Genomic DNA, 9,044 nt, shown 5'->3' on the forward strand with positions numbered 1-9,044 from the left:
CTGCTCAAAATCCACTAAGGCATTCATGCAGAGGAACAAGTACAACGTTCTGGAACGGCCATCTCAGTCCCCAGACCTGAATATTATTGAAAACCTGTGGTGTGAGTTAAAGAGAGCTGTACATGCTCGGAAGCCATCAAACCTGAATGAACTAGAGATGTTTTGTAAAGAGGAATGGTCCAAAATACCTTCAACCACAATCCAGACTCTCATTGGAACCTACAGGAAGCATTTAGAGGCTGTAATTTCTGCAAAAGGCGGATCTACTAAATATTGATTTCATTTCTTTCTTTGTGGTGCCCAAATTTATGCACCTGCCTGATTTTGTTTAAACAATTATTGCACACTTTCTGTAAATCCAATAATCTTCATTTCACTTCTCAAATATCACTGTGTGTGTCTCCTATATGATATATTTAACTGACATTTTTTATTGTAAAAACCAACGATTTATAGTAAAATAATGACTACTAATAAGGTTGCCCAAACTTTTGCATCCCACTGTATGTGGCACACACGTACTACACATTTACAGCATCTAGCAAAGACAGGCACAATGATAACAAACTAAAAGCACAATCAGAAACATCAGGGTGGCTAAATATACATTATATGTGTGTTGTACAGTGTTGGGAAATAAATGACACCAACCTCTCCCACAGGGGAATTGTAGAAAAGTATTTATAGGGTTGCACCAAAGAAGAAGAAGAAAAATGAGGAGGGGCTCTAACTGATAATGAACACAACTACAGGCTTGAAGGTACTAAAAGTCAGGTATAAAAGGAATGGTTTGGGGTCTAGAACATATTTTGGTAATTATAACAATATGTAATTTATGACCCAGTTACAACTATGGCACAATCAATTCTCTTGAAAACAGCATCACCTTTCCTGTGGATAGTAAGAGGCTGTAAAGGGTCCCCCCCCCCCGTCCTGTCCAACAGTATAGCAATCAGAATTGTTCTCTGAAAACCAAAAAATGCCAAACTGATTTATTTTCACCAAAGACATTTGCTATAATGGTCCAATTTTATTAGAACTTTAAAGGGAGTTTTCATTTTGAGTTATATCAACCACAACAGAGGGTCTGAAGTTTTGACATACTGGTAGTACACAGCATCAACAAAAGAAATAAATTTTCAGAGGAATTTTATTCATAACCTTCTTTTACTCCTGCTTGATGTAAACAGTTCCACTGTCCTCTTTGACCTTTTTCTATAAGAGAGAGCACTAAAAACACCAGATAAAAAAATCTTCAAGAATATAATTTCAACAATTAAAAAGGCCACAGAGAGATCAAGGCTTTCTGATGTCATCCATTACGATACTTCATTTTCCCAACCTGAAATTGTCCATGTTGCGCCTTAATCCGGCTATTAAGGTCTGAACTCTACATTAAATATCTAAGAAACACTTGAAATCAGTGGACTACCCAGCTTTATTTATAATCAGATCTACTCATGTATTAATAACAGAGTAATGATGAGCCAGTTAACTTGAATACACACTAAAACGACCCTGTCTGTATTTCTGATTGGTCGTATCTCTCCAGTGCTGATAGTATCATGTGTACACGCTTATGGCTAGATTGAGAAATCCTGTTTTGATTCATTGAATCTCATGTAATTACTTAGCTAACCCAACCTCACTGTTGATGTTAGGCTAAATGAAGCCAGATAACCTGAGGAAGCTGAACTTGCTTCATAATAAAGTTTCAGGCTTCAGATTTTGAAAGATTTGAACACAATCATGTATGCTTTGCATTTTCTGTAATTATTAATCATTCACTGTTATGTAAAATCACACTACAATGCATCACTCTGCTGCATAAAGCTAGCTGAGCATGCCTGCTTGCCTAGCGCTGCTCAGTCACCTGACAATATAGTACATTAAAACACAAGAAGGGAGGGGGAGGAGCAAACTGCGCCTGCTCCCTGCTGTGACACATCAAAGCAGCGGCACTTACACAGACAGCCAGGTTGCCTCTTTGATGAAACCGCAGCAGTGCATACAGGCGAGAAACAGAAACGAAAGTATCAATCTCATTACAGTGGTACTGATTAAAATCAATACAAACTTCAAATATCAAGTGATATTGTTGATATTTAGATTGATCTGCCCACCACTGCAATCCACAGAAATTAACGTCACAATCACACTCCCGCAATCGGTTGGATATGACAGTCATTGCTCTAAAGTAGGAGTTATTGTGGCGCAATTCAGCCAGGACAGGTTTTTTTATAAACTATAGTTTTAAATGAAACTGTTTAATTATTAAATAGAAACATGTTAACAAGCCACAAAAATGTATGTCACACTCACACTCCCGCCATAGGTTCATGCTGAGCAGACTTGTCTCTGTGATTCAATTGGGTTGAATTTGACAGATATGGGCGGGGCTATTTGCGGATTTGTTCCCGGTGAAGAGGCGCCAGTATTGACTGCTCTGACTCACTCTAACGTCGAATCGGTCAGCGGACTGAGCGTTCCAGGGGTCTAAACTCGCCCAGCTCCTCTCATTCCCCACGAGGAATTCCTTCCTCACACGCAAACTCCATGCCAAACTCCCAACACTCACGCTCAGGTGGTCCAAGGCTCAGGATTCAGAACGGGTCCGGGAAATCTGTTACATGGGGGATTAACTGCAGGTACGTTGGCAAAAGGCGGGAGCCCAACATGAGCTCCGCACAGGCAGAGTGATGAGAGAGAAAGAGAGAGAGAAAAACGCACGCACGCACACACACACAGAGGCAGAGACACAGAGAGAGAGGCAGAGAGAAAGCGCGATCGCAGGGACCATGACAACGTGCTAAAATCTGGTAATTTTCATCCATCCATCTTCATCCGCTTATCCGAGGCCGGGTCACGGGGGCAGCAGCCTAAGCAGAGAAGCCCAGACCTCCCTCTCCCCAGCCACCTCCTCCAGCTTATCCGGGGGAACACCAAGGCGTTCCCAGGCCAACCGGGAGATATAATCTCTCCAGCGTGTCCTGGGTCTGCCCCGGGGCCTCCTCCCGGTGGGACATGCCCGGAACACCTCACCCAGGAGGCGCCCAGGAGGCATCCTTGTCAGATGCCCGAACCACCTCAACTGGCTCCTTTCGATGTGGAGGAGCAGCGGCTCTACTCTGAGCCCCTCTCGGATGGCCGAACTTCTCACCCTATCTCTAAGGGAGAGGCCAGCCACCCTTCGGAGGAAGCTCATTTCTGCCGCTTGTATCCGCGATCTCGTTCTTTCGGTCACTACCCACAGCTCGTGGCCATAGGTGAGGGTAGGGACGTAGATCGACCGGTAAATTGAGAGCTTCGCTTTTACACTCAGCTCCCTCTTCACCACGACGGACCGGTGCAGCGTCCGCGTCACTGCAGCCGCAGCACCAATCCGTCTGTCGATCTCCGGCTCCCTTCTCCCATCACTCGCGAACAAGACCCCGAGATACTTGAACTCCTCCACTTGGGGCAGGAACTCATCCCCGACCCGGAGTGGGCACTCCACCCTTTTCCGGCTGAGAACCATGGCCTCAGATTTGGAGGTGCTGATCCTTATTCCCGCTGCTTCACACTCGGCTGCGAACCGTTCCAGTGCGATCTGGAGGCCTTCACCCGATGAAGCCAACAGAACCACATCATCCGCAAAAAGCAGAGATGAGATTCTGAGGCCACCGAAGTGAAAGCCCTCCGCCACTTGGCTGCGCCTAGAAATCCTGTCCATAAAAATTATGAACAGAACCGGTGACAAAGGGCAGCCCTGGCGGAGCCCATCACCCACCGGAAACGAGTCCGACTTATTGCTGGCAATGCGAACCAAAGTCTTGCAACGGTTGTATAGGGATCAAATGGCCCGTAGCAATGGGCCAGACACCCCATACTCCCGCAACACCTCCCACAGGACACCCCGAGGGACACGGTCGAATGCCTTCTCCAAGTCCACAAAACACATGTAGACTGGTTGGGCAAACTCCCATGCACCCTCAAGTATCCTTGAGAGGATAAAGAGCTGGTCCAGTGTTCCGCGACCAGGACAAAAATCACATTGTTTCTCCTTCAAGTATCTTGGTGTCCACATCTCCTCAGACCTGACATGGTCTGCCCACATTCAAGTCCAGACCAAAAAGGCTAGGCACCGCCTGTACCACCTACGACAACTTCTGCAATCCGGTAGAAGGTTCCGCATAATCCGGGCAAGGACAGAAAGACTCAAGAGGAGCTTCTATCCCCAAGCCATCCGGGCCCTAAACACACACTCACATCATCTATAATTGACTGAGACAGGACTCTCTTCCAGACACTCTAAACCCAGGCACAATGTATATTTCAAATTCCTTTAATTTTAAATATGTTTATATTGTCTATTCTGTAAAATAGTCAGATTGTCTATTCTTATTTAATTCACTTAATGTACAGAATTCACCTGCTTGCTGCTACTACTGCTCATTCACCTAATGTATATACTATATATATATATAATGTTCTTCCTCTACCCCCCCCGAGGAGCGTGTCAGGTTGCATTTCACTGTGTGTTATACTTGTATAACTATGCATGTGACAAATAAAGAACCTTGAACCTTGAACCTGTAATCGGCGGTAGGACTAACAGACGAACTCTCCTTTCCAGCATATTGGCATACTTTCCCCAGGATGCTGAGGAGTGTGATCCCCCTGTAGTTGGAACAACCTCTAGTCCCCCTTCTTAAAAATGGGGACCATCACCCCGGTCTGCCAGTCCAGGGGTACCGCCCTGATCTCCACACAACATTACAAAGGCATGTCAGCCAGGACAGCCCTACAACATCCAGAGCCTTCAGGACCTTAGGGTGGACCTCACCCAAACCAGGGGCTCTGCCACCAAGGAGTTGTTTAACTGCTACAGTAACTTCATCCTTTGAGATTGGTGGGTCATCCCCCTCATCCCCAGGCTCTGCTTTCTCCACGGAAAATTTGCCAGTGGGATTAAGGAGCTCCTCGAAGTATTCCGTCCACTGCATGGCAATTTACTCAGTCCAAGTCAGCAGTGCCCCACCGGAATTATACACAGTAAAGGGAGAGCACCACATTAAAAAGAGCAGAGAGACATAAGAAAAGACAAACTCTACCTGATCTAAATAAAGAATTTATATAGCAGAATATGGAAGATAAGAAAAACTAGATTGTTTTTCATATTCATTTCTCTATAATAAGTAGTTGCTGACATTCTAATCTTCTGCAATTCACCAGGGATGCTGCAGTAACCCTTTCTCTCTACAGCCTTGCAGCACACATATGATATGTGTTTTGTGCGTCATCGTGCATATAATTCGTAATTATCATTTTGAATGTTATATTAATACTGCTGCTGTATATTGTTTACAGCTCTCAAGATCACACAGAGAGCAAAACCAGGACCCCTCACAACCAGAACAGCGTATCCAGTATGACATTGTCATCCTCATTGATTCCAATGGAAACTTCATAAATGAGAAGAGACTCTTCCCCAATCACAAAGTGGTTATTCTTCCTTGCCCAAACACTAATACAGTCTTCAAATATCTGTCAGTGAAGAGTTTGGGAAACCCGAGCCACATCATCATCCACACTGGCTGCAGTCAAGTGAGGAGAGAGCAGGACAGTCTGTCAGAATCTCTTAAAGGAGTCATAAAGAAAGCTTCCAACACTTTCCCCGAGAGCAGAGTGGTCATATCAGCACTACTTCCAATGAAATTTGTGCACTGTGACACCATCAACAAGATCAACAGACAAACAGAAAAAGCATGTGAAAGCTTGTGCAATGTCCACTTTGCCAACCACCCTGACCTAGATGTAAATTGTCTTTATGATAACATCCATCTGTCGAAAGACAAAGTCCGCATTTTTGCCCGGACACTAAAAGACGTGGCTCTCGACAGATACCCATCCACATACCCAAGAATTGCACCAGGAGGAAGCAGCTCAACATATATTCAACAACAATAAACATATAAATTTAATTGTAGTTGTTCCCAAAACCTAGTTTTAGTTTGCTATAACAACCTTGGTACAGAGTTATTCAAACCAACTTTGTCATCACAAGACAAAGTTGGAAGTCACTTGGATGAATGATAAAACATTTCTCCTACAAATATTTTCATTATCATTATTAAAATTGACCCCCGTGATCCTGAAAAGGATGGATGATCCTAAGACCAAGTTTTAGTTTGCTACTGTATACCAGCTTTGGTAGAGAGTCATTCAAACCAACTTTGTAATAATAAGAAATTTACATAGTGAACTTCTCAGTTTGTGAATAAATCAATTTTATTTTTGAGGGACAGCAAACATGATTTAGTTTTGTTCTATAATTACATTTATCTGCTTAAAATCTTGCTTTATTGCCTTACCATTTAATACGCTATAATCTGAAAATGCTATTAACCTGATTGTGATGTATTTAAGCTAGTGATTGGATGTTATAGATTGTGTACTGACCCATGAGCTGACACAGGAGACACTTCAATGACAAAAAACAACAACAAAACACAAATAAGTTTTTCATTATCAAAAGAAAATCCAACAATAACAAACTTCAGGAGAAAAAAAACAGATGCCTGCCGAAATCTTAAAAAGGGGAGCATGACAGACATCACAAAAACAACAACAGAGACCTGCCGAGGCTGTAAACACACAGATAAGACACGAGGGATGAAATCTAGGTGACTAATTATCAGCAGCTGGAATGACAGACATGAAGTAAAAGTACATCACAGAAAACGAAACTATAGACTAAAATAGGAAACAACCTTAGAAGAACAACCCGAGTATGTGAAACATAATAATAAACCAGAATAAAAGACTCAAGGAAGAGATTAAACTTTATACCAAGCACATCCCAGAGCTTAAAAGTAACAGAAGGAAAGACCAACACAAGAAGCCAAATCTTATAAACAAACACTAACTGACCCAAAGAAAGAAGAATCAAGAAACACACCTAAAAGTAAACAAACAACATACCAAAATGTACGCTGATGCTCTTCAAATACAACTTTTCTTTGATGACCTTGAAACAACAAATCCTTTGGGTTCAAAGACAAAACTACATATGCTAGGAGCTGTGTATTTTACCTTGATAAATTTGCCACCACAGTGGCATTCCTTACTTGTAAATATTAACGTGTCTTTTGTGCAACTCAGTCGACATGGATTTGACAAGATTTTGCAACCACTTCTTAAAGACTTTTTTGAAAATTCTGGTCTAACAGTGGATTTAAAAGGTCATAGCCATCAAATATTGGGTATGATTTGTGTGTTAACAGCAGATAATTTTGCAATTCATTCACTTTGTGGCTACCTTAAAAGTTTCTCTGCAAACAAATTCTGTCAGTTTTGCATGATTGACAAAGTGGATCCACAGCTGATATATGATGAAGATAAACTTGAGTTGTGCAGCAAAGACAGTTATCAGGAACATGTCAGCCTAAACGAACCGAGCAAAACTAGTGTGAAAGAGGACTTGTGTCTGAATAACCTTCAGTATTTTCATGTAACAGAAAACATAAGTGTTGATATCACATATGATATACGTGAAGTCTTGATGCATGCTCAATCATCTACCTAAGTAAATCCCCAAAGCTTCATCTGCACGTGGTCTTTTCAGTGGGAGGAACTCATTCAAGTGACTTCTTCAGTCACTCCAATATACTTGAAGGTGTAGCCCATTTAGAGGTTAAATTAATGCTTTGCTATTTCATTTATGAGGAGAATCTGATAACTTTGGAATGGCTAAATAACAGGATTTCCAGTTTTCACTATGGATATGGAAATATTACAAACGAACCAAGTGTTATAATTTTACTGGTCTTGCCTTTTTTATTGGGAGATTGTGTAGACCGAAAATGTGTACATTGGCATTTATTGATTTCACTGAGGGAGATATGCAGTATTTTTTTACTTCATTTCTTCCTTTGTGTCACTGTAATGCACATTCAGTTTCATTTTAAGCATTAATTCACTATAACTATTGTTGGTATGCTGAAAGACCTGCTGAAGGTGTGTGCAACAAAACATTCTTGGGTAAGTACAGGAAAACCTGCAAAACGAGTTGGGATTAGCGTCATAGCTCCACTGTTGCACAACAGGAAAAGTCAGTACAAACATTTAGAAAGGTGGGACGAAAAAAACGTGAAATAATCCACCACCACAACCTGAAAGTCAGTCAAGCTGTGTCAACCGAGGTTGCCTTGTCCTGTCTGATCTCCTCGAGTGAAGCTGAGGTACGATGCTTATGTTCTTTCTTTATTGAGGAATAATTGGAGAACAATTATCTACATGTCTTCAAAAAAGTTTTCTAAAAATAGAACAAAAATGCTTTCTGCAACACAGAATAAACACTCCAGCTATATTTTTCTTTGAGTTTTTCTCTTTAATAATTCTGTCAGCTTCTTTTTTTTTCATTCAACACAAATTATAAATTGTGTTTTGTATTACTGTGGGCCAAGTTGAACCATATTCTCTTCTATTACATATCTGTCTATGTCAGGAAGGCAAGTGTGCTAGCATTGTTATAATATTCAAAATCAACCTAGGAAAGAGCTGATTCAGTTTAAGTCTGAAGAGGAAGATGGGGTTTTTTGGACCATGACCTATAACTCCTCATGTATATTTTATATGTTAAAATGTGTTGTGTTTGTGCTTGAGATTATCTACAGCTTTCCTCTTAACACTTTTTTCCCTTTCAGAATAAATCTCAAAAGAGGAAAGCACCAAGATGGCGGTAAGTGGCTGAAGTGGCTGATGTTAAATCATGTATTAGTAGCTTCTTAGGGTTTTTGCTGAGTGTTTTGAAGTTAAGTAAGCAACTGTATGACACCTTTCAATACAAAGATCACAAAGTGATACCTCAAAAAACGAAACAAAACAAACAAAAACAGCAAAAAGAATACTGTTTAATAAATGTGAGTCTAAAAAGATTTAGTTTTTATTTGTTTCTTAAAAGAGCCAACCACTGAGTCCACAGATCTCAAACGGACACATCTGCAGAGTTTGTGGCAAAAGCCTCGTATGATAGGAAATAAATCCAAACTGTTAGCTCATTT

Source organism: Pelmatolapia mariae, linkage group LG3_W (assembly GCF_036321145.2).
Source record: "Pelmatolapia mariae isolate MD_Pm_ZW linkage group LG3_W, Pm_UMD_F_2, whole genome shotgun sequence".
Classification (NCBI taxonomy): Eukaryota; Metazoa; Chordata; class Actinopteri; order Cichliformes; family Cichlidae; genus Pelmatolapia; species Pelmatolapia mariae.